Raw genomic sequence first — 27144 nt, 5'->3', positions numbered from 1 at the left:
GCGTCGCAATGGCGGCCTGCTAGATTTGTTACCGGTAGGTTCGAACAACATGCAGGTGTTACAAATACGGGAACTCAGACGGGAATGCGTGGAGGGAAGGCAACGTTCTTTTCAAGAATCATTATAGAGAAAATTTAGAGAACCGGCATTTGAAGCTGACTGCCGAACGATTCTACTGCCGCCAGCATACATTGCGCGTAAGGACTACGAAGTTAAGATACGAGAAATTAGAGCTCGTACGGAGGTATATGGACAGTCGTTTTCCCCTCGTTCTATTTGCGAGTGGAACAGGAAGGTAAAGGTATCCTCCACCACGCACCGTACGGTGGCTTGCGGATTATCTATGTAGATGTAAAGCTTTGGTGTTTGAAATAAGCTAAGCTTTAGTTGTTACGGAGTGTAGAAGCAATGAGGTTAGTTTTGGCACTTCGATTTCTTGAAACCGAACAGAGTTCTCAAGGGTTTGTACTCTATTTCAGGTTATCTACTATCATCCCAGATGTTCACTGTCCTCTATGAAATACTAAATTAAAATATGTCGAGAATTACTTAATCATCAGCGTCAACATCATGAAGAAACTGTTGACTAGAACTTTTGGGGTCAGTGTGAACACGAAAGTGCTTTTGTGGCAACAACAGGTAATTTGCCCTTAAACGTACTGAGCAATCTCCAACTCCATCGACCGATACGTGTACGGTGCACTCAGCTCCGATCAATCTTCGTTAACTGAAATCCTGGCGGTGATTTCAACTCCACGAGGTAGCCCTGACATAGAAGCGATTGGGAAAACGGGTCCAGATGAGACATCGCAGAATCGCTACTCGCCTGTTTACGCGAACTCCGCAAAACGCCAATCAGGAGCTGCGAAGGGGAGATGAAAAGCAGCGATTCCCGATGTAAGAATGGCGATCGCTACCGGGGCCGTCCAGAAGCGCAGGCGGCCGTGAAAAGCAGGTAGCGAGCGCGTCGGCGTTTCGTTTTCCCGGGTTGATGACCAGCTGACGAGTCGCGGGCCCGTTTAGCGAGCGGAGCGTAATTAGGCACCGAGAGGGGGCGGAGGGAAGAGGAGAGAGGCAGAGCCGGCAAAAAGCAGAGGCCGGCCGCATTGTGATCGCCAGCGCACGTGCAGCCTCCCGCCTGCCTACCGAATGGGCGTCTTGTCGCCTCTCTGCCCCCTGCAATTACCACTACACGCAACCGAAACTGAAGTGCAGGCCAGCACAGCCTCTCCTCCTCAGTTCGTATCACTCCGAACATCTACACGGAGGTGACAAATATTACGGGAAAGCGATATACACATCTAACTGGGAGCGGACCAAAGAGCGAGGCGTCGGTCCAAGAGGATCAGGGAAGGATGGGGACGGAAGTGGGCCGTGCCCTTTCGAAATAACGATCCCGGTATTTGCCTGAAGCGGTTTAGGGAAACCACGGAAAACCTAAATCAAGGTGGCCGGATGCGGGTTTGAACCTTCGTCCTCCCGAATGCGAATGCAGTATGATAACCACTGCACCACCTCGCTCGGTGTATACACATGGAGGTAGCATCGCGCACGCAACATATAAAGCGGCAGTGCTTTGGTAGAGCTGTCATTTGCAGTCAGGTGATTCGTGTGAAAAGGTTTCCGACGTAATTATGGCCGCGCGACTGGAGTTAATAGATTCTGAACACGAATGTTAGTTGGAATAGACACATGTGACATGCCAGTTCGGAAATCGTTGGAAACTCAGTATTCCGAGACCCACAGTGTCGAGAACGTGTCGAGAATACCAAATTTCAGTCATCACCTCTAGCCACGGACAACTCACTGGTCGACGGCCTTCGATGAACGACTGAGAGCAGCGGCGTTTGCGTAGAGTTGTCAGTGCTAACAGACAAGCAACACTGCCTCAAATAACCGCAGAAATCAATGTGGGAAGTACGACCAACGTATGCTTTTCGATAGTGCGGAGAAATGTTAGTTAACATGTGGCAAACAGTATGTTTAACAAATTAGAATGATTAAAATATTAAACAAACAAATTATCATAATTTCGTTATTAACAATTATTGCACGATACAGTATTGCATATTTTCACGTGATATGTTAATTTTCGTGTGAAGTTCAGTTTCAATTGATCATATTTACACGGTATACTGATGGAACGTTTGCATTTGTGACTGATACTGACGTATGTATTCAAGAACAACACACTGATCAGCCGTTAACATATTTGAGCAAATAAAGTCCTTAGCCAGAGCGTTTGCAAACGCAACAAAATATGGTTTTGGTGGTATCGAATGCGTAAGTATATGCTCTCCGTTTGTTACATTACACCACCTAATGGGGCCGGCCGGAGTGGCCGAGCGGTTCTAGGCGCTACAGTCTGGAACCGCGCGACCGCTACGGTCGGAGGTTCGAATCCTGCCCCGGGAATGGGTGTGTGTGATGTCCTTAGGTTAGTTAGGTTTAAGTAGTTCTAAGTTCTAGGGGACTGATGACCTCAGAAGTTTAAGCCCCATAGTGCTCAGAGCCATTTGAACCATTTTGAACCACCTAATGGGAAAAAGATGAAGGGTGCGTCCCGGTCGACGATGAGGACATTAGAAACGGAGACTTATGATATCAATTTTTAGCGTAGGTCACGACGCCCTACTGTTTTGCTTTTACGTGATTCTTAACTATAAATACGACATCACCACTGGTTGTGAGTGTGACCGCGTCTCACCCATTTCCTGGATGTGACCCCCCCCCCCCCCCCCCCCCACACACACACACACACACGCACGCAAAATCACTTCATCCATTTCATACTCCAGCCGCAAATAATGAGTAAGCGTCCATATAGCATCGAACATGTCTAATTTTACCTTCATAGACTAATAGACTATTCTCGACGTGCATGTAGGACGAAGTAAATGTTGGTGGACGTACAGCCTAGTAGTTTTAATAGTACGATATATCGTCAGGCATAACGCCTGCATGTATGTCCGAAGTAATACTGCAGCATTCTCCTTAACAACAGAAGCACAGAAATATCGTAATGTTTTCATTTCCTAGGGCTTTCATATGCGTCACGTTGTTAAAAGGCCGCGACAAGTACTCTTTGACCATTATTAAGTGGGAATGACTGCTGCTGGGCTGTCGGTACGCCCGTATGTAGGCGAGCTACTGAGTGTGACGTCACTGGTTCCCAAGACATCAAATACGCGTTCAGTGCGCCCGCTTCAACCTCGCGATAGCTGAATCCACAGTCACAATAACCTGTAGTCCAAAGTATCTGTCATAAGCGCCGTCTGTAATTTTTATTTAAATGTCTTCTTTAATTACTCTATCCCAAAAGCAGTTACTGCGAGTCACAACGGAGGCGACGTCGAACTTGCTCCCGTAACTGTTCTGCAAAGCGTACTCAGTACGTGGCAGCTTAGGCGAAAGCATCTCTGACGCCCATCCATTCAAGGTGATACATTTGAAACGTTCCCTTCGACCGTGTTCGGATATTCCGAAGCGTCTTTCAATGTCCCAGTCTCGTCTGCAACCAGAATTGACACACACTTTAAGCAACATGCGGCACGCGAGACGAACTATGCAACATATGTAATCAATTTGTTTTGTGTGTCTCAGTTAAATATCTGCACTACTGCACTTACAATATCTGCCTAAGTGAGGGTCACCAGGCTCGCTTCGACCAACATGAGGAAGTTAAACTTCTACCTACCCCAAGATCAATAATTAAAAAATAGTTCAAATGGCTCTGAGCACTATGGGACATAACATCTAAGTCCCCTAGAACTTAGAACTACTTAAACCTAACTAACCTGAGGACATCACACACATCCATGCCCGAGGCATATTCGAATCTGCGACCGTAGCGGTCATGCGGTTCCGGGCTGAAGCACCTAGAACTGCTCGGTTATCAAGCTACCTTCAGAATGATTTCGAGGTCAAAGAACTGGACTGGAAAACGTACGCCGCAGACACTCCAAACACCGCCTCCAGGAGCCTCCTAGCAACTTTCGCCAATAATCAGCAAAATAACAAAACAGGAGTGACCTTCAAATTCAGTTAGTCAGAAGAAACATGGGTACACCATACTTTCCACGCTGACAAACGTAACTTGTCTTCAATGAAACTTCAAGTCCGTCACTTTCGTCACACATCATCTCCCTATTAGGTACTGGACCCGTGACATGATATAGGGACTGTTCGTACTTAGCATGTGTGCACCCGTTCAAGCAACATCCGCCGAGCACAAGGAATTATGGAGGATTACAGAATGACCCACCCATTATCTCCAGGCTGGACAAGCCCTCTTGACGCCGCCGCCCCCTTCCCCACCCCTCCTCTGCCCCATCACGGTTACCCGAAACCGATTGTACAGTAGCTACACAATATTTACTCGGCGAGCACGCAGGAGCGGCAGTGACGTCACAGCTAGCACCTAGGATGTACAGGGTGGGCAAAATAAACCTTGTCCAAAAAATGTATCACGCACCTTAAAATATGCAATCCAAATAACCTCATCAGTCCTGGGTGTGGGTGATGTAAGTTATATTGCCTGTCTCAAGGAGAATGAAACATTTTTGGGCCAATTTTATTTGCTCATCATGTACAGTGTGACAATTACTGAACTATATGGAAAAAATAGTCGTAACGTATGAATGGTTTGCGTTAGGACGTTCAAACTGCATGGTTGGCAGTGGGCCATGATAGGAATTAGTATGCGCTGTCAGGTTTGGTTTAGCGACGAAGCCCGCTTTCATTTGGATGGATTCGTCAATAAGCAAACTTTGCTCATTTGGCGGACCGATAATCCGCATTTCGCGACCGAGAAGTCTCTTCACCCTCTACGAGTGACTGTGTGGTGTGCAACGTCTGGTGACGGAATAATCCATGCGATATTCCTTGATGGCACGGTGAGTACTGAATGGCATGTGAAGGTTTTGAAAGACGGTCTCATCCCCATTATTCAAAGTGACCCTGATTTCGAAAAGATGTGCTTTATGCAAGACGGAGCTCGACCCCACCAAAGCAGGAGAGTGATGTCCTGGAGGAGCACTTTGAGGACTGCATTCTGACTCTGGGCTACCCAGAGGCCACTGGCATAGGCCTCGATTGACCGCCCTGTTCTCCGGATCTGAACACAGACAACTCCTTTTTGTTGGACTATATTAAAGACAAGATGTGCAGAAATAACCCCAAAACCATTGCTGAGCTGAAAACAGCCATTCAGGAAGTCGTCTACAGTATCGATGTTAAGACACTTCAGCGGATCATACAGAATCTCGCTATTTGTCTGCGCCACATCACCACATCACATTTTGTAACCTAAATCCGAATATTTGTAGTGTCGTTTGCATGTTGAATAAAGTGTGTGGACGCCGTAGTTTGTAACTAATTTACTTTTTTCATATAGTTCAATAACTGTCACCCTATAGTATATTATAACTAGGCTAGTAGTAGTGATTCCCTCCTGACAATGGGCAATGTGTATCTGCTCAAAAACTCGTGGTACTTTAGTGATTCGCAGCCGCGGTCGGAAGCCGGAGGGCATTTTAAAATGGTGCGGAGCTCTGCATTCTTTCAATTCTTGGTGATTTACTGATTAACAACTAGCACTGACAAGCGGACAAGCAGCCCACAACTACCGCCTGTCAGTCATACTTCCTCCAGCGCTCGCCACTGTTCGCCTGGGTCCCCCCCCCCCCCCCCCCCCTCCCGCCACGCCTTCGCGGGTCGTGGCGGGGTTGATGCGGCGACGGCGCCCGGGTGAGTCACGCCGCAATCTGCGCGAAACGCCTCGCCTCGGAGGGTAGCGTCCGGGCGGATCGCCGCGGTTGCGAAACGGCTTGGCCCCTAATTAGTCTTCATTGCTTGAGGAATGCCCTGAATTGGGCACGTGGACGCAACACTTGGCGCAGATGGTGCGATACCCTCGCACTTTGTTAGCGCCTCGTCTTCTCCGAAGCGTTACACAAACACTGTTATGACCGACTGCCTGATCCGAGCTGTCAGCCCAGCTGCACAGTGCCTTGTCATAACGTGTATGCTTTCACGGCCACCCGTCTTCATTAATTAATACTTCCGAGCTAAGGGGCCGTAGTCGAACAGTAGAAATACTTCCTCCTGACGTTTCGTTGCCAACTGGAAGCAACATCTTCCGAGGTGAGCCAACGACTGGCTGCTAGACCATGGAGATGCAGTTTATATAGAGTGCGCTACCATTCATCACGGGGTGTCGACGGTAAAACTATCTCTAACGCCATTACTCTCGATCAAAGGTAATCGACTGCCACATCGCTAGTAAAAAGTCGAGCACCATTTCTTATCTAACTTTAAACCTTCTTGATTTCTGTTATAATTATTGTGGTATTTATAGATCTCTATGGCTTCTCTGTATATACGTGCATGATAATGACATGTCTTAGCTAGCAGGCTCGTCTCATTAAATTTTATTTCATGATCATCGTCTTCGAAAAATGTAGGCATGCCGCTAAGGCCGAGAGGTTCTAGACGCTTCAGCCCGGAAACGCACTGCTGCTATGATCGCAGGTTCGAATTTTGCCTCCATCATGGATGTGTGTGCTGTCCTTAGATTAGTTAAGTTTAAGTAGTTCTAAGTCTAGGGGACTGATGATCTCAGATGTTAAGTCCCATAGTACTTAGAGCCATTCGAACCATTTTTTTGAAAATATGTTCCGCTTGAACATCCCAGATTTTATTCCTTTACTGAATTTTATGCAATTTATTGAAGCCGCCAAACAGTTAATTATTATGATTATATGACCGTGTGCTTAATGGAAGAAAGGTTATCGGTTTTTCTTCTGGTTTCGGGGGTATTTCAACCGAGTGCGGCTGTTCCAATATTGAATAGTGGAAATGATAGAGGGTTTGTCTATTATTAAGGACCACAAAGGTTGCGATGTACAAACTGATATATATATTTCCTACAAACATACAAATGCTGAGGCAGTTGCTACCTTCGCCTTACACGTCTAATCACAGTTATATCTTTTTATTGGTTGTTGTTTTTCAGTACTTCGTCACACGCAATGCTGATGGTTAACATTCACAACAATCCTCACGCGAAACACGTAATTCGGCACTTGTCACTTTTGGTGTGACATCACTCGCGAATCGGTATCGATGAGGGTCCACCCCACGACGATTAGGGGGACGCGCTCATCTGTCACACTTCGGTAAATTTACTCGACCACCATTCTTGCCCGTCTCTCCAGCACTACTTCTCACTCGACAGTCTCTATTACTATTCGCACTCAACACTAGTCTCACTGCCTCCTCCAGCGCTCAACAATCGATTCCTGTCTACTATCGACCTTGGCTTCGAATACTAGCAAACTATGTTCGTGGGATCGCGGATCCCTTACACGCTACAGCCGATTTGTCGGTGTGCCCTAGACGACAGTTCAAAACAATGTTCAAATGTGTGTGAAATCTTATGGGACTTAACTGCTAAGGTCATCAGTCCCTAAGCTTACTCACTACTTAACCTAAATTATCCTAAGGACAAACACACACACCCATGCCCGAGGGAGGACTCGAACCTCCGCCGGGATCCATGACTGCAGCCCCGAGACCGCTCGGCTAATCCCGCGCGGAGACGATAGTTCCTTTTGTGTTTCGTTATTCCAATATAAGCTCTCTGTATAAACTGGACCTCCACCGCCTAGCAGCCAGTCGTTGGCTTGTCTCGGAAGAAGTTTCCCGCAGTTGGCAACGAACGTCAGGAGGAAGAATTTATACTGTTGGACCACGGCCTCTTAGCCCAGAGGTTTTAATCAATAATGCACAATGCCTTGTTCAAAGGAGTAACTATAATTACATTCCTTCTTCTGACTTCTTCTGGACTGGTGCGGCCGGTTCCCATTGGAAATTATATACACTGACGGGCAAAATATGAAGACCGAAGTAAATTTCGCTTTATGTGTCACTGTGTACTAACGTAACTCGATGAAACTTGGACACTGCAGAATTGTACAGGATGTAACTGAAAGAAATACGCAACGAGACCAACAGAAATGACACTTTTATTCAAACATAATAATTACACTGAAGGCACCACGGTTCATGATCGTCCCCTGTACATTGTAAAAGGCGGGACATGGTTCTTAATATAGTGTGTGATCACCTCGAACAGCACTGCATGTTCTGCAATGTGCCCCCACGCTGGACAGAAGTTTGGTGAGGAGTCCCTGTGGTGTAGAGTCCCATTCCCCCACCTCCGCGGTTGCCAACTGCTGGTTGGTGCAGGTGGAAAGGCTGCAGTATGTCTCCCCAACGAATCCCACATATGCTTGATTGGATTTAACTCATTTATGTCGGCGGAAAGGGAAAGCCAGCCCGTTTGCCGAGTATTCTCTCGTTCCAAAAGCTCCTCCACCTGCGTAACCAAGGGAGGTGACGCAGTCGTTAGCACACTGGACTCGCATTCTGGTGGACAACGGTTGAAACCCGCGACCGGTATCCTGATCTAGGTTGTCGGTGATTTCCCTAAATCGCTTCAGCCAAATGCTGAAATGATTACTTTGAAAGGGCATGGCCGACTTCCTTCCCCATCCTTCCCTAATCCGTTGGGACTGATGACCTCGCTATCTCGTTCCCTCCCCCGACAGACCGACAGACACATTCATACATACCGACTGACAGACACATTCATACATACATTCCGACTGACGAACCAACCAACCGACAGACGAAAAACAGACAACCCGCGTAGTTCGACGCGGGAGTACACTGTCATCCACAAAAATATAAAGTGCGCGCTGACTGCACCTCAGAAAAGACCCATTTGGTGAAGGAGTACAGTGCCATAATAACGATGACAGTTGAGTGTACCACGTTCAAAGATTTGCAGATCTTGTAACATTATGTCTCCCCACACCACAATACCTAGCCACCTAAAAGATCATGATCGTCAATATCCCTGGGTGCTTTAGTTGTTGCCACATAACACTATATGAGTGTACGACCAGCGTGGTCTAACATGTCGCGGTGCGAATAGAAAGAATGTAACATAAGATATTTTAAATTATTTGCTGACATGACCACTTGGTTTTTAATTATATAGTACAACTAGCCAGACCCATTTTTTCGTATCAGTTCCTTTAATTAAATACTTTAAGAATATGAATCGTTCTCGAAGTTACTGTATATCGTATTGAATTTATCTTGAGCATCTCAGTATTTTTACACAAATGCAAAGTTAATGTGAAGCAACGGCTATTCATAAACGTGGACGAAAATTTCAGCTAAAACTACTTATTGGCACTGTATAAAGCAAATATCGAGACGATAACAACACTGACGAGAGACTAGAACAGCGTTCAGTTAAGAATAATGATTTAACAATGCCAAAATGATCGAATGCTTACGCTCATAATTGTATGCGCCGTGGATCAGACACTCCAACAGTCGCTCGTCGGGGTGCAGAGGGGTGCGAACTTGGTTACAGATCGTTTATAGTGACGGCTAGACATACGCTTAACTGTGAAACTGAAGCACCAATGTGTGAATATGTACACTCCTGGAAATTGAAATAAGAACACCGTGAATTCATTGTCCCAGGAAGGGGAAACTTTATTGACACATTCCTGGGGTCAGATACATCACATGATCACACTGACAGAACCACAGGCACATAGACACAGGCAACAGAGCATGCACAATGTCGGCACTAGTACAGTGTATATCCACCTTTCGCAACAATGCAGGCTGCTATTCTCCCATGGAGACGATCGTAGAGATGCTGGATGTAGTCCTGTGGAACGGCTTGCCATGCCATTTCCACCTGGCGCCTCAGTTGGACCAGCGTTCGTGCTGGACGTGCAGACCGCGTGAGACGACGCTTCATCCAGTCCCAAACATGCTCAATGGGGGACAGATCCGGAGATCTTGCTGGCCAGGGTAGTTGTCTTACACCTTCTAGAGCACGTTGGGTGGCACGGGATACATGCGGACGTGCATTGTCCTGTTGGAACAGCAAGTTCCCTTGCCGGTCTAGGAATGGTAGAACGATGGGTTCGATGACGGTTTGGATGTACCGTGCACTATTCAGTGTCCCCTCGACGATCACCAGAGGTGTACGGCCAGTGTAGGAGATCGCTCCCCACACCATGATGCCGGGTGTTGGCCCTGTGTGCCTCGGTCGTACGCAGTCCTGATTGTGGCGCTCACCTGCACGGCGCCAAACACGCATACGACCATCATTGGCACCAAGGCAGAAGCGACTCTCATCGCTGAAGACGACACGTCTCCATTCGTCCCTCCATTCACGCCTGTTGCGCCACCACTGGAGGCGGGCTGCATGATGTTGGGGCGTGAGCGGAAGACGGCCTAACGGTGTGCGGGACCGTAGCCCAGCTTCATGGAGACGGTTGCGAATGGTCCTCGCCGATACCCCAGGAGCAACAGTGTCCCTAATTTGCTGGGAAGTGGCGGTGCGGTCCCCTACGGCACTACGTAGGATCCTACGGTCTTGGCGTGCATCCGTGCGTCGCTGCGGTCCGGTCCCAGGTCGACGGGAACGTGCACCTTCCGCCGACCACTGGCGACAACATCGATGTACTGTGGAGACCTCACGCCCCACGTGTTGAGCAATTCGGCGGTACGTCCACCCGGCCTCCCGCATGCCCACTATACGCCCTCGCTCAAAGTCCGTCAACTGAACATACGGTTCACGTCCACGCTGTCGCGGCATGCTACCAGTGTTAAAGACTGCGATGGAGCTCCGTATGCCACGGCAAACTGGCTGACACTGACGGCGGCGGTGCACAAATGCTGCGCAGCTAGCGCCATTCGACGGCCAACACCGCGGTTCCTGGTGTGTCCGCTGTGCCGTGCGTGTGATCATTGCTTGTACAGCCCTCTCGCAGTGTCCGGAGCAAGTATGGTGGGTCTGACACACCGGTGTCAATGTGTTCTTTTTTTCATTTCCAGGAGTGTATAAAGTGCGCGCTGACTGCACCTCAGAAAAGACCCATTTGGTGAAGGAGTACAGTGCCATAATAACGATGACAGTTGAGTGTACCACGTTCAAAGATTTGCAGATCAGTACGACAATGTTACATTATGTATCCCCACACCACAATACCTAGCCACCTAAAAGATCATATTCGGCAATATTCCTGGGTGCTTTAGTTGTTGCCACATAACACTATATGAGTGTACGACCAGCGTGGTCTAACATGTCGCGGTGCGAATAGAAAGAATGTAACACAAGATTTTTTTAATTATTTGCTGACATAACCACTTGGTTTTTAATTATATAGTATAACTAGCCAGACCCATTTTTTCCCATCAGTTTCTTTAATTAAATACTTTCAGAATATGAATCGTTCTCGAAGTTACTGTATATCGTATTGAATTTATCTTGAGCAACTTAGCGTTTTTACACAGATGCAAAGTTAATGTGAAGTAACGGCTATTCTTAAACGTGGACGAAAATTTCAACTAAAACTACTTATTGGCACAGTATAAAGCAAATATCGAGACGATAACAACACTGACGAGAGACTAGAACAGCGTTCAGTTAAGAATAATGATTTAACAATGCCAAAATGATCGAATGCTTACGCTCATAATTGTATGCGCCGTGGATCAGACACTCCAACAGTCGCTCGTTGGGGTGCAGAGGGGTGCGAACTTGGTTACAGATCGTTTATAGTGACGGCTAGACATACGCTTAACTGTGAAACTGAAGCACCAATGTGTGAATATGTACAATACTTCTGCACGAAACAATATACCTGGTTCTTTTCAAAGGCTGTAAAATGTAAACAGGTTTCTGGGCATGGGTATGATTTCTGTAAGGTAATTTTTTGCACGATAAAGTGTGTCCGAGATAGGACAGTAATGATCATTCAAAACCACTAAGTCTAGTATAAATGGGTTCTAGAATGAATACCTTATGAGTACTAGCACTTGTTTAGTAGAAGAGACGTGTTTCACAGTATCGAAGAAGATGAAAGAGTGCTCATCGTTCTATAGCCCATGTTTACTGAACTTTTTTGCTTAAAATTACCGTTTCCGTCATATTGCTGAATACTCACCATACCTGCTGGCACACGCTCCTCACAAATTAATTTCTGAAAGTTTAAGGACTAGATTCAAATAATTTTAATTAATAGACATCATCAAATCTTTTCCGTAAAACTGAATGCAAACAGTGACTAAAATTTGACAATGTTCGTTTCTTCTTCACGTATCCCTAAGAGAACTTTCATCATCCTCAACTGTGTATCCCCGACGTTACATCAGCTTCGTTAGTCCTGTGCTCATTGAATCTGGAGAAACTTAATCCACAGCAATATATTAAACAGTTTTAAATGTAGGAAAGGAGAATTAGTCCATACAGTACACGATTAAAGAAATATCTGTAATGCTTATTTTAAATTTCGTGTCTCTTCTGAGATGTCCTCATGTGTCCCTGGGTTAAGTCAACCCTTTCTGGAATGAGGGGAAGGGGGGTGGGGGCGGCAGAGTATTATACAGGGTGTTTCAAAAATGACCGGTATATTTGAAACGGCAATAAAAACTAAAAGAGCAGCGATAGAAATACACCGTTTGTTGCAATATGCTTGGGACAACAGTACATTTTCAGGCGGACAAACTTTCGAAATTACAGTAGTTACAATTTTCAACAACAGATGGCGCTGCAAGTGATGTGAAAGATATAGAAGACACCGCAGTCTGTGGGTGCGCCATTCTTACGTCGTCTTTCTGCTGTAAACGTGTGCTGTTCACAACGTGCAAGCTTTGCTGTGGGCAACATGGTTTATTCCTTAGAACGGAGGATTTTTCTGGTGTTGGAATTCCACCGCCTAGAACACAGTGTTGTTGCAACAAGACGAAGTTTTTAACGTAAGTTTAATGTAACCAAAGGACCGAAAAGCGATACAATAAAGGATCTGTTTGAAAAATTTCAATGGACTGGGAACGTGACGGATGAACGTGCTGGAAAGGTAGGGCGACCGCGTATGGCAACCGCAGAGGGCAACGCGCAGCTAGTGCAGCAGGTGATGCAACAGCGGCTTCGGGTTTCCGTTCGCCGTGTTGCAGCTGCGGTCCAAATGACGCCAACGTCCACGTATCGTCTCATGCGCCAGAGTTTACATCTCCATCCATACAAAATTCAAACGCCGCAACCCCTAAGCGCCGCTACCATTGCTGCATGACAGACATTCGCTAACGATATAGTACACACGATTGATGACGGCGATTTGCATGTGGGCAGCATTTGGTTTACTGACGAAGCTTATTTTTACCTGGACGGCTCCGTCAATAAACAGAACTGGCGCAAATGGGGAACCGAAAAGCCCCATGTTGCAGTCCCATCGTCCCTGCATCCTCAAAAAGTACTGGTCTGGGCCGCCATTTCTTCCAAAGGAATCATTGGCCCATTTTTCAGATCCGAAACGATTACTGCATCACGCTATCTGGACATTCTTCGTGAATTTGTGGCGGTACAAACTGCCTTAGACGACACTGGGAACACCTCGTGGTTTATGCAAGATTGTGCCCGGCCACATCGCACGGCCGACGTCTTTAATTTCCTGAATGAGTATTTCGATGATCGTGTGATTGCTTTGGGCTATCCGAAACATACAGGAGGCGGCGTGGATTGGCCTCCCTATTCGCCAGACATGAACGCCTGTGACTTCTTTCTGTGGGGACACTTGAAAGACCAGGTGTACCGCCAGAATCCAGAAACAATTGAACAGCTGAAGCAGTACATCTCATCTGCATGTGAAGCCATTCCGCCAGACACGTTGTCAAAGGTTTCGGGTAATTTCATTCAGAGACTACGCCATATTATTGCTACGCATGGTGGATATGTGGAAAATATCGTACTACAGAGTTTCCCAGACCGCAGCGCCATCTGTTGTTGAAAATTGTAACTACTGTAATTTCGAAAGTTTGTCCGCCTGAAAATGTACTGTTGTCCCAAGCATATTGCAACAAACGGTGTATTTCTATCGCTGCTCGTTTAGTTTGTATTGCCGTTTCAAATATACCGGTCATTTTTGAAACACCCTGTACATACCTTAGTTGTACGTGTTTATACCACTGCTTTAGTTCAGTTAATTTAATTACTACACGCTGCTTGCACACAAAAGACTGAATGAAAAGTCCAACCGATATGTAAAACTACTCCCGAATGAGTCAAGTGTTTCGGAATAACCGACTGAACGATTGTTTTCGTTCTGGCACATCCCTCCTACTCCCAGCTCGCCTGGTGTTTGACTGTAAAATCTGTGACTCTCCAACTCATCGTACTCGAACAGACTGCTCTACCTTTAGGGATACTCCGTATTCAGGCCACGAGTGGCCTACCGGGACCATCCGACCACCGTGTCATCCTCATCGAGGATGCGGATAGGAGGGGCATTGGGTCAGCACACCACTCTCCCGGTCGCTTTGATGGTATTCTTGACGGAAGCCGCTACTATTCGGTCGAGTAGCTCCTCAATTGGCATCACGAGGCTGAGTGCACCCCGAAAAATGTCAACAGCGCATGGAGGCTGGATGGTCACCCAGTCAAGTGCCGGCCACGCCCAACAGCGCAACCTTTTAGGGGTACGCCATGGGAAAAAAAAACGCATTTGCTTAAAAAGTGATAATCCATAGTTTAGAAAAGCCACTTGTATCACTGTAGGTGACTGATGTGTATAATAAACATTTTGAAGCCAGTAATAAATTCACTTACGAAAAAAGCCTAACTGTTGTTGTGGCCATAGAAACTACTTTCGCCCGACCACAACTGTAGATTCTGTAAGTGTTCTGGACGATGGTTCATTTTTAACTATGACAGATGAATTATTGGTTACTTTATTACATAAGTGAACATAAGATTTACTTAACTCTGACACGCTTCTTTGCCACAGGATTGTTTGTTAACTTATAACTGTTACTGACTATTGGAGTACATTTAAATGAACGATTCCACCGGAAACTTTAACCATAACATTGCACTGCTGTGCTGAGAGGAAGGTGTAGTTTGCTGGAGAGCCTTCCATATTTCGTTACGAAATGCAGCGTGCTCTCGCTAATGCCTGTGGTATCGACTCGCTTTGCCAGCTTTGATGTGGCACCGCGATCTCTGGGCAGTTCCACAACTATTCGACCGATAGCAACTGTACAAAAATTATGAAAATTTTACAGGTGTCCATCATCGCATATGCGCATGGAATTAAATTTGTGCGTTGTGAATGACAGTTTTCCACTGTCAAGTAGTGGCAGAAAAGTTGTAAGGAAGTAAAACAGAATAAAGAAAAAAGATACAGTTACAGCGTGTGTTCAGGGTGAAAAGTATTTAAACCGACAAATTCTGAGATGTTCTACGGGACACAAAAACAAATATTTTTCCCTAATGTCATTTTTCCTATGAGGATTATTTAAACCGGTGGAAGCCGTATTACGCTCTTCAGTTGTTAGAGAGGTTAGAGGACGTATTACGCTCTTCAGTTGTAGGCAACTGCTGTCCACCAGTGTAGTAGTGCATTGTCTCTGTTCACTAATGGAGCGATACACCTGGAGTGAGTACAGTGATGTGGTTGGTGCGTATTACGTAGCGCACCACAACTGACGAGGTGCACAGCCGGGATCCTTCAATCAGCACTCGTGCAATTGCACGTAACATGAGGACTAATCAGACGAATGTAAGAACAGTCCTTCGAGAGCAACCAGTTGATTATCCACCCAGAGCACAGATTTCGCAGTGGTACCTGGAACAGTGTGAAATGCGTCCTACTTTTCCATCCTCTGTGTTGTTTACCGATGAGGCAACGTTCGGGCGTGATGGAGTCTTCAACATGCACAATTCGCATGTTTGCAGTGAGGATAACCCACATGCCAGAGTTACTAGCGTTCATCAAGTGCGGTTGTTCGTTAATGTGTAGGTAGGTGTTGTTGGGGACTGTTTAATTGGGCAGTATCTGCTACCTATGCCATTAAATGGCAGGCACTATTACAATTTTCTCGCCATAGTATTGCCAGAATTGCTGGAAGACGTCCCGCCCCCTACAAGAGAACGTATGTGGTTGCAACATGACGGGGCGTCGATTCTTGCACAGACGGTTCCCAGAAACGTGGACTGGCGGAGGTGGCCCTGTATCATGGCCTGCTCGATCCCCAGATATGTCCCCCTCTGGATTTTTTTTTTTTTTTTTTTTTTTGTATGTGAAGAGATGCACAACCTTGTTTACACGACTCCTGTTGCATAAGAAGAGGATCTGGTTGCTCGGATAGTAGCAGCAGCAGCAGGAACAATTCAGGATACTCCTGGGGTTTTTGCCTGTGTCAGACAGAATATAATTCGACAGTGTAACCTTTGTTTACGTGTCAATGGAGGCATTTTTGAAAATCTACTGTAATAGAAATTGGGTTGTGTTGATGTGTTGTCAAATGGCTCTGAGCACTATGGGACTAAACTTCTGACGTCATTAGTTCCCTAGAACTTGGAACTACTTAAACCTACAGACATCACACGCATCCATGCCCGAGGCAGGATTCGAACCTGCGACCGTAGCGGTCACGCAGTTCCAGACTGAAGCGCCTAGAACCGCACGGCCACACCGGCCGGCTTCTTGGTCACAAAAAAAAATGGAACAGTGTTTGTTGGTTTAATTAATCTGCCGCCAGAGAAATCTCCCTCTACGAGTTTAAATACTCCTCATAGGAAAAAAAATTACATTAGGGAAAAATATTAGTTTTGATGTCCCCTACAACCTCCCGGAGTTGGTCGATTTAAGTACTTTTCACCCTGTATTTCGTGTACTAGAATCTGGCAAAGTGAATGACGTCAAGAGGAGGGAACACTCGTTTGCGTCCTGACAGTGGGAGTAGGGAAGACGAGGACGGAGAGACGGTGCGATCTTGTGCGCCGACCGCACAGCGTCGGCACAAGCCAGAGAGTGGGTGGGCGGAGGGGGGGGGGGGGGGGGAGACAGCCCGTGCGGCCCGGCGGCGGCTGCTGGTGCGGCAATACGGCCGCGGGCGACTTCCACGGATCATAACGCCGCGCCGGGCCAACTCGGCGCTAACAAGCCGGCTTGTTACCCGCTGCTGCTGATGCTGCGGTGCGGCCGAACCGCCCCGTGGCGAACGAGGTGAGGCGCCCGCCTTAATGACGTTCCCGGGAAACCGCCGCCAAGTTCCGACGCGGCGCCAGACATCCGCCCTGGGCGGCCTCTGTAGCGGTCTGACCTACAAGGCCTGCGCGCACACACTCGTGTAGAAGCCTTCCTAAGTTCCCAGTCTGGCGCCGGCGGAAGCTCGCCCAGACACTAATGCGCGACGAAATTCAGCGCGCTGAACAATCTGGAAGCCATGGGTCAGGGCTAATACTCTGGCGGGAAAAAAACCCAACATCAAGACGTAATTAATGTACAGTAACGAAATTTCTCCATATAATATATTTAAATGATTAACGTTGCAAGTTAACAAGTTAATGTAATAGCAAGATAAGCCGTTGCAAATGTGAAACGCTGGTACATTAATAACCAGAGTAACTGCAAAATGCTAGATGCAAACACGCACGCATTGTGTCGTACACGTACCGGGTGTCAGTTCGCGGGATGGATTTTCTAATCTCCCCCTCCTTCGCGTTTACAGTTGTTGTTCTTGTTGTGGTCTTCAGTCCTGAGACTGCTTTGATGCAGCTCTCCATGCTACTCTATCCTGTCCAAGCTTCTTCGTCTCCCAATATCTACTGCAACCTACATCCTTTTGAATCTGCTTGGTGTATTCATCTCTTGGTCTCCCTCTACGATTTTTACCCACCACGCTGCCCTCCAATAACAAATTGGTGATCCCTTGATGCCTCAGAACATGTCCTACCAAACGATCCCTTCTTCTGGTCAAGTTGTGCCACAAACTCCTCTTCTCTCCAATTCTATTCAATACCTCCTTATTAGTTATGTGATCTCCCCATCTAATCTTCAGCATTCTTCTGTAACACCACATTTTGAAAGCTTCTATTCTCTTCTTGTCTGAACTACTTATCGTCCACTTTTCACTTCCATACATGGCTACACTCCATACTTTCAGAAACGACTTCCTGACACTTAAATCTATACTCGATGTTAACAAATATCTCTTCAGAAACGCTTTCCCTCCCATTGCCAGTCTACATTTTATATCCTCTCTACATCGACCATCAAAAAATCTGTTATTTTGCTCCCCAAATAGCAAAACTCCTTTACTACTTTGAGTGTCTCATTTCCTGAACTAATTCCCTCGGCATCACCCGACTTAATTGGACTACATTCCATCATCCTCGTTATTGCCCACAAAAACAAAGTCTTTTGTGAAAAATCTGAGAGGAGCGAAGATTACAATAAACCTTCTAGTTCACTTAGCTTTTCATGTAGAGTTGGCGCCGGCCACCACGGTCGCAGGTTCGAATCCTGCCTCGGGCATGGATGTATGTGATGTCCTTAGGTTAGTTAGGTTTATGTAGTTCTAACTTCTAGGGGACTGATGGCCTCAGATGTTAAGTCCCATAGTGATCAGAGTCATTTGAACCATTTTTTTTGTTAAATGACCTGAAGTCCTTGGCAAATATCTCCAGAGACTTGTCGTCAAATAAAGGAAGAACGCACACTGCTGGAAGAGCAGTATTGCACATGTACGTTTGAACTAGTGATACATTTACTATTACAAGGGATAGGCAAAATAATGTGAACGTCTGTACTTACTTGGGAATGGTTTATTAATAAGGGGGGCTGGATCCCCATTTGCCCGTAACACAGCTGCGATTCTACTGCCGTGGCCGTGTGAAAGGGTCCATTATCGTCCTGAAATATGGCTTCATTGTTGCGGAGCAACATTCTAATCATCGGGTACACCCGATCCCCTAAAATGTTCACATAATCGTTGGCTGTAACACAACCTTTGAGAGTAATGATGGGACCAGAAGAATGCCATGATATAGTTGGGCAAACCATCACACTTCTACCTCCACATTTAACCTTTGGAATCAAGCAATCAAGATTCTAGGTTCCTTTTGACGTTCTCCAGGCGTAAACCCGGCCCGTTGTTGGAAACAACGAAAACGTCGCCTCGTCGGACCACATGGTGCGTTTCCACTCATTACCCGTCCAGGATTTATGCTCCTGGCACCATGTTTTATGCTTCTTTGCGTTGGTTGTCGTCACTCTTAATTTCGGTATAGGAGCTCGACCATCAATATTCGCTTTATGGAGTTCTCAGCTGACAGTATCGACAGATACGGGGTCTCGAAGATGGCTCTTGAGCTTGCAGTCATTTTAGCCGCCGTAGTTTTGCGTTGTTTCGACACAATTCGCGTTAGCGTACGGCGACCTCTGTCATTTAGTTGTAATTTGCGCTGACCATTACGTTTACACAATGATGTCTTTCCATATTTTGTGTAGGCTGCCGTGACTGGTGAAACAGTTGCTCTTGAAACATTCATTAAGTTGGTTATCTTTGTTACTAATGCTCTAGCTAACCGAGTATCCACAACCTGCCCTCTTTGGAACTCTGTAAGGTCTTTCATTGCACGTCGACCTCCGCCTCTGAAAGCAAATACGAAGTGTGCACTACTCGTAATCAACGTGCACTGATGCCTGGTCCCTACTGCACACGCACGGTCCAGGGCGGCAAGTGCCTCACCTACATTGTTGACCGTCAAACACAAAAAAATGGCTCTGAGCACTATGGGACTTAACATCTATGGTCATCAGTCCCCTAGAACTACTTAAACCTAACTAACCTAAAGACATCACACAACACCCAGTAACGTCAAACACAACCGACCCATTACTACCACTGTTCACATTATTTTGCCTATCCCCTGTGCGTCTTTCCTTCCACCGTAAAGATACGACCCACTTTCACGTCTTGTCGTGGCACAATCTACGTATCGTGGTACAATCACAGCCTAACATAACAGTCACGACACTTCGCCTCGATTTTGTTGCCCAGCACACTAGCAGCGCCCCAAGTTGCCAGTAACTTAAACTGTGAATTTGGCGCGATCGTGAAAGCGAATAGTGGTTGTTTATTTTGATTTCTACAGTGATTTTTGCAAGCTGGAGCGTCTGTAGCGCAAGAAATTGCAGTAACAACAGGAAGAAGACACCACAGCTGTCTTTTTTTTAGGTTTCCTAAGGATCCTGAGAGGTTACTAAACTGTATCGTCAGGTTCAAATGGTTCAAATGGCTCTGAGCACTATGGGACTCAACTGCTGTGGTCATTAGTCCCCTAGAACTTAGAACTACATAAACCTAACTAACCTAAGGACATCACACACATCCATGCCCGAGGCAGGATTCGAACCTGCGACCGTAGCAGTCGCACGGTTCCGGACTGCGCGCCTAGAACCGCGAGACCACCGCGGCCGGCTGTATCGTCAGGATTCACTTGCAAACTACATGTGAATTAATGATTAATGTTTCGTTTTAGGAGCAGTAAATCGTTAGTCAGTAGCAAACGAGAAGACCTCATGAAAAAGATCCAGTTTACCTGTATAATAATATTAGGCTTTGTTCGCTACATTTCGAACAAAACCTGTTCATGAATGTCGACAATAATAAACTCGTGTAGAATGCAGTACCCACACTGACTGACATCCCACTTACTTTACTTTTTCGTGTCCGGAGATTTGTTTCAAAGCCTTTCAGTCCAATGTCGGGCCAAGTCCAATGTTTCTCTCTTCTCAAGCCATAGTTCGTCAAGGGTACACCTTGTGGGGCAGATGGAACACTGTAGAAGGTGTTCCATATCCTGAACTTCACCACAGTCTCATTTGTTATCTCCTTCGTCCTTGAAGCCTCATTTCACTAGGTTTGCTTTAACTGGTGCTACGCCTTTTCTGATGCGGTTCATTGTTCTCCAAATCTTCCAGCTTGATGTACTGCCGCTGGGTATTTCTCGTGAGGCAGGGTAGTCCTTCGGAGGCTCGTTCAATTAACTAATGAGAAATCTCTTGCGGGATTGAACCACATGAAGAACCATGCAGCGGGTGGCGCTCGTCGAAAATCTGTTTTGACGTCCCAAATAAGCCACCTCAACTGACGATGACGAGGAAACTGCCACAAAGATTCGACAATCCATCTAAAGCTGTACAACAGACCTATGACACAGCAGCAGCCCTCTCAGCTCTCCATGTATCAAAAAATGGTTCAAATGGCTCTGAGCACTATGGGACTCAACTGCTGTGGTCATGAGTCCCCTAGAACTTAGAACTACTTAAACGTAACTAACCTAAGGACATCACGCACATCCATGCCCGAGGCAGGATTCGAACCTGCGACCGTAGCAGTCGCACGGTTCCGGACTGCGCGCCTACAACCACGAGACCACCGCGGCCGGCTCTCCATGTATCAGTGCCAAATTCGTGTTAATCGTCAACACAGACTTTCTTTGACGATAAAGTGGTTAGATTAAGTGGAGTTATTCGAGTCTTACAAAAAGGTTTGTTGTTAGTCAATTTTCCTTGCTTCCTTCGTGTGATGACATTATTTTGTTAGCACCTTGTTCACTGACAGATTGTTTGAAAATTATTCAAGTATTTGGTTTTGCGCGAAATGTAATGTAACCAGCTCATTATAATGTTTTCAACATATTTCTCCCACTATTTGGCAGTTGCTTGCCCTACTTAGAATAATATAAAGATGAAGGTCGTACCTGTGGCAACAGGCGACAACATGATAGAACGATAAATGACCTGCCGATCGCTTTTGCATGTAAAGGTACATGTCTGTGCTTCTTCCGTGTGAATCTGTGTGTTTATATTCTTTTGATATCAGTGTGGTAAAACTGCAGTTCTATCCGATGTCCCAAGTGTTTCTTCACGAATGTGTTGCAGCTCGCCACTCGATTTACGGTTTTTGTCCATACTTGTGCTTATTTTAGAATCATTTTTAGAAACATATATGCCTTCTGATACTATACAAACCCTTAGAGGAAAGAAAATAACTCCAATATTACGTAAATTACGTAGGAAATGGATGCTAAACAAACGTTACGCTTACGACAAGTCTGACGTTCATCTTGCTCGCCGCTTGGAGAGCTAGTGTCGCTCTATCTGTCAAACGGTAACAACTTTTACAGCAGTGAGTGCCGCGACTGAAATAAAAACCGGAACGAGTGCAGTCGGCTGCGGTAGTGGCGTGACGTTCTGCTCGCAGCAGACGGTAGGCTGCGACGGCAGATGGACCGCTGGGAGAGTCCCTCCCCCACCCTCGTCCTCCCGCTTAGCGCCCGAGGCGGTGCCGGCTCCCCTCGGCCCCTGGAGGAGAGGAGGGCAAACAGCGGCCGGCCCGGGTATCGTGTTATGAGTTGTAGCCGGGGATCACTTATCGGCTCTTCCCGCCTGCATCTCTGTGCAAACACGGCCGGGACGCGGCCCCTGTCCCTCCGGCGTTCTGTAATCGAACTGGGCTGGCGGCGCGCTCCAGCCGCGGCTGCCGCGAGCTTCGCTGTCGGCCCGCCACGGAAATGCCACTCTCAACAGGCGGGACACGTCGACGGGAAACATGTCCTCCTCCCTTTAGCGCCCGTTCCATTCATTCTATAGTCGCCCATCTACTCGTGATCTGTTCTTAACAAAATTGTACAATAGCTACCAACCAATGAAAATTACATATTAAGGAAATAACTTATTCGTAATTTTATATGCTTTCGGTTGTTTCTTTCTTGCTTTTATATTACTGTAGACGTGACCTTCCCATGCAACTACACAGGTTCCAAAATTAAAGCAAAAAAAGCGCTGTTTCTCCTTGCTGTATCTGATTCACGATATAATAATACAAAATTGTCGACAGATGTCCGTACGATCGCGTTCTGCACGGAAGATGGCATTCCAGTCAACGGACAACTAGAGAGCCTGTATAGGACGATACGGCGGCCATTTTTCTGCCAAACTGCGGGCGGGACTTTCGAATGGCCAGTAGTGGAGTGCACACTCAGTGAATCAAAAGCTCAAGACAGTATGGTGAAATCATTCGTTAAATGCCTTTGTTTATAAGAATAATGGTTATAATAATTTTCACACAGCCAATTTACGGGTCTGTTTTCCAATTTAACTATGTATATTGCAAGATGTTTTATATGTAGTAAAAAGCAAAAACGACTTACTTCGCATAGATAAGAGTACTTGGTTGGTTTCCACAAGGCTCCTGTTTATGTCAGCCCAGTTGACTGCGACTGCCCACTGCTTTCGTCTTTCTTCATTGCGTGGAAATGCTAACATGCGAAATCCACCTTCGCCTCTATTGGAACAACCAAATGCAGCACAACCTGGCATCGTTTACGAACGTCTGCAGAACGAATTACTGAAGTCAAAAACAATACTGAACAATTACTGACGTGTTTACTTCAAACATGTAGGCCTAGCGACTTAATCACAAAACGCTTCGTTATTTCAACTCGTATTTAAGATCGCAAATGCTAATTACGTACTAAAAACGATATACAACTAAATCGAACATGCATGCACAACGCATAACAAGTCTCTCAATAATTCAAATACCTTTTAATCGTTTTCAAAAGTCCTCTGAACTTCAATTCAACTCAAAAGCACGGCGAACATAGGAAGCGCGAGAGACGTTTGGCGCCATTTTTCGCCAAAGCTAATCAACCAATCACGGGCAACTTCACCTATGGCCAATCTCTCTGTATACAGGCTCTATACGGAGAACCACGCCAGCAATGACGTCAGGGCACCAATAAATAGAGTAGTTTTTGTCGGGTAATCCCACACCCACAATCGCTGTGTACATACATTATTTAAAGACGGTGCAGTATGGCACAGAGAAGACTCCTGCCAGACTCTCTGTAATGGAGAGGATATGAAGAATGGATGCAAGACAGACACAAAATAATGTGGCCCGATGATTTAAAGTGGGTCGTTCTGTTGTTTCTCTGATGTAGCGACAGCTAAGAGCGACCGAAATTGTATCCCAAAGACCAGGGCAGGGCCGATCATGTGTGACATTAGAAACACAAGATCGTAATTTGGCTGTAGGGGTACAACGATACCGCCTTAGTACTGCACTGCAACTGGCACCTCACCTCGGAGCATCCAGTGAACGTGTTGTATCGAGGCAGACGGTATACTGAGGACTTCGGCAGAGTGGCCTTCATTGTCGGAGACTTGCTGTATGTGTACCTCTGACGCGTCTTCACAGAAGGGGACGTCTGGAGTGGAGTCGTCAACATGTCATCCGGACTGTCGAATAGTGGGTCAATGTTCTTCTCACAGGTAAGTCCCGATTTCGTCTGGAGAGTGATTCTCGATGGATTCGCGTCTAGAGGGAACGTTGACTACGACTTCAGGACCCAAATATTGTGGAAAGAGACCGATATCGAGAAGGATCCCTAATCGCGTGGGCAGGGATTATGCTGGCCACTCGTCCAGTTTTTCATGAAATATTACTGGTGAATCGACAAAGTTTAACTGCTGTCAGGTACCGTGACGGGGTCTTGGACCTCATGTGCGGTTGTTGCGAGAAGCTTTCGGCACAGTCTTCGTACCGATGGACAATAATACTCGATCTTATAGAGCACAGGTAGTTTATGTTTTCTCGGTGTAACACCCCACCCGTCACTTATCTGGTTTTGGTGTGTGTTCACTCCAGGTAATTGACTAACAGATCAACAGAGAGTGCAAAACTGACGCAATGTCGGATAACGCAAAGAAAGTAATAAGGCCCTGTGACTCCTGACTGAACTGCGGTGGCAGTGTTGACATTAATTGATTCACAATTGGTCCCTTTTAATTAAGAAGGGGTGAACATTGATGCTAATATTCAGCTATTGAACTCCAGATGCAAATGTTGAACATAAAATTAATTAAGAAAGTGACTTGGGATTTCAACTATTTGATTGAAAACAGATGCATTCGATTAGCACAGATTGATATCAACTCACGACTTTCAATCACCACATTACATGACTCTCCTAACAGGCAATTGTAATAAAGTGCATTTGCGTGTAGTAAAGCGCGATAAATCAAAAGTAATTCCTATCGACTGACCCAGGCGTAATGCGAAATACGAGAAGAATTCTGCGATACACAGCCCATGAAACCCTCGTGGAAACTTTGCCGACGTGATCCAACAAATTAATCAGTGGCCGGAGCGGGCGTAATATCACCGAATACAGCGTGGCGGAGCGGCGACGTTGTGCAGACGTCGCCTGACCTCGTAGTGCTGCAAAGCTGCGTTCGCCCATTCACTCCTAGCTATCTTGCTCAGTACATAGCTGAGCCAAAACGTCCTATCTCCGAGCTCAATCGTTCCATTTGCTAAGTCCTAAACTGCAGAGATGCTCACTCTTTCCAGGCAAGCTGAGTAAAGAACGCCACGTCCGCACTCTAGGCAAGCTCGGAACGGAAGACCTCTACTGAGACTTCTGCCAGTCCGCTCTTCGCCTCGGTTTCCCCTCCAGCAAAATCACTTACGCCAATTGCAGCGCAAGTCACGTTAATTATGCATCTCTTCCCAGGGCCGACCAACGCCTGCTCTGAGAAGTGAACAAATTCCCACAAAATTTCCCTTCCTCCCAACTTCTTCTATTTAGCTCCCCCCAGGCCAAATGGTTCAAATGGCTCTAAGCACTGTGGGACTTAACATCTTTGGTCACCAGTCCCCTAGAACTTAGAACTACTTAAACCTAACCAACCTAAGGACAGCACACGACACCCAATCATCACGCCCATAGGCCACCCATCAAGGTTAGCATCTGCACAAACTTCAAGTTTTCCAGAATTCTGACTCCCAGGAGAGTACTTCAAATTCATTGGCCCTACGTTCCCATCAGATCCTGGCGTATTTCATGCTGTCGCTCTTCACCTGATTTACTTCAGGCTCTGCGGACCGTGAAGTCAGCGTGAAGTTGCTATAGTCACAAACACGCATATTTTGACCTCTGTTGACCACTCCACCATAGCTTTGCGCAGTGCTGTCACATGTTTCACAGTAAATGGGACGACGGACATATATCAACAGGCGTACAAGTTCTCTGTCTCTTTCCCGGTACACCACCATGGAGTCGGGGTCAACCACCCACTCACAGTCACTCATCTTAAGGCGGCTGGAGGCCGCACCACGTTACCACTTTCTCAGAGCTTGAGCTGCTTTAAGCTGCCTATTCTCGCTTCCCTTCACCGTTCCCCAGACGGCCACGGTGAACTCTAAATGTTTCCCTGGGGTAAACTAGCGTCCAGTAAATCGACTTGTTTCCACAAAGTTTTCATGTCGTGTGAATTACTTTAAAACCATCACCCGACATTAATTATTCCAATACGTCCATACTATACCCTCTACAAAATGCATTGTGCCTTGTCAGTCATTTTTGTGGAGCCCTACTGATCGCTCAACGTGAGTTAGGTGATCTTTAATGACTTCATGTAAGGGGCATAGTTCTTGCCATCTTACATCAGAAACGGAAGATATTGCACGCATGGCGTGGCCTGCTCGCTCTCCCAATTTGAATCCTATAGAGCATTTCTGGGATGCATTAGAGAGACGGGCTCTATCATGTCAGCATCCACCAATTGCTCTGGAAGACTTGCGAGCAGCTCCGCAGGAAGAATGGGTGTTACTGCCTCAACAGGATCCTGATAACATCATTCACTTCATGTCCCGTCGTTATCAGGCTTGTATTGCTGCCAGAGGTGGTCACACCCATAAAAAACACATTAATCAGTTGTCGGAATGTGTATGCAAATCCTTTAAGTTCGAAAAAACGAAGAACATTTTTGTCTACTGTTATGCATCTTGCAGTTGTCTAGGTTCTGTATCCTTTACATTGTTTCTACTTTACCATCGCCTGTTTATACTAATTTGTGGCCAAATAAACGCAACTTTGCAAAATTTCCGTTTGTTGCTTTAATTAAAGACACTAGTGTAAATGAAAGGATGTTTGTTTTGTGCCATATGCGCTCGCTTCTTTTTATTTATGAAGCCTCTTCATTGGGCTGTTAAACGTGTGTGGTTTTTCTATACAATAATTTTGAGACTACGTGTACGAAGTGCGACAATACATTGATGAAACTCGTTTTTTTTTTCTTCCCTAGGGCGGCAACCCTGCAGCCTGCTACCGCAGGCGGTGTGTGACCATCTCTCCCCACCACAAACTCAACTGACGATGACTGTGAAAGAATTGGCACGATTAGT

This window comes from Schistocerca gregaria, chromosome 3 (genome assembly GCF_023897955.1).
Source record: "Schistocerca gregaria isolate iqSchGreg1 chromosome 3, iqSchGreg1.2, whole genome shotgun sequence".
NCBI lineage: Eukaryota > Metazoa > Arthropoda > Insecta > Orthoptera > Acrididae > Schistocerca > Schistocerca gregaria.
The sequence above is the reverse complement of the archived record's forward strand: the minus strand, read 5'-3'. Positions refer to the sequence as shown.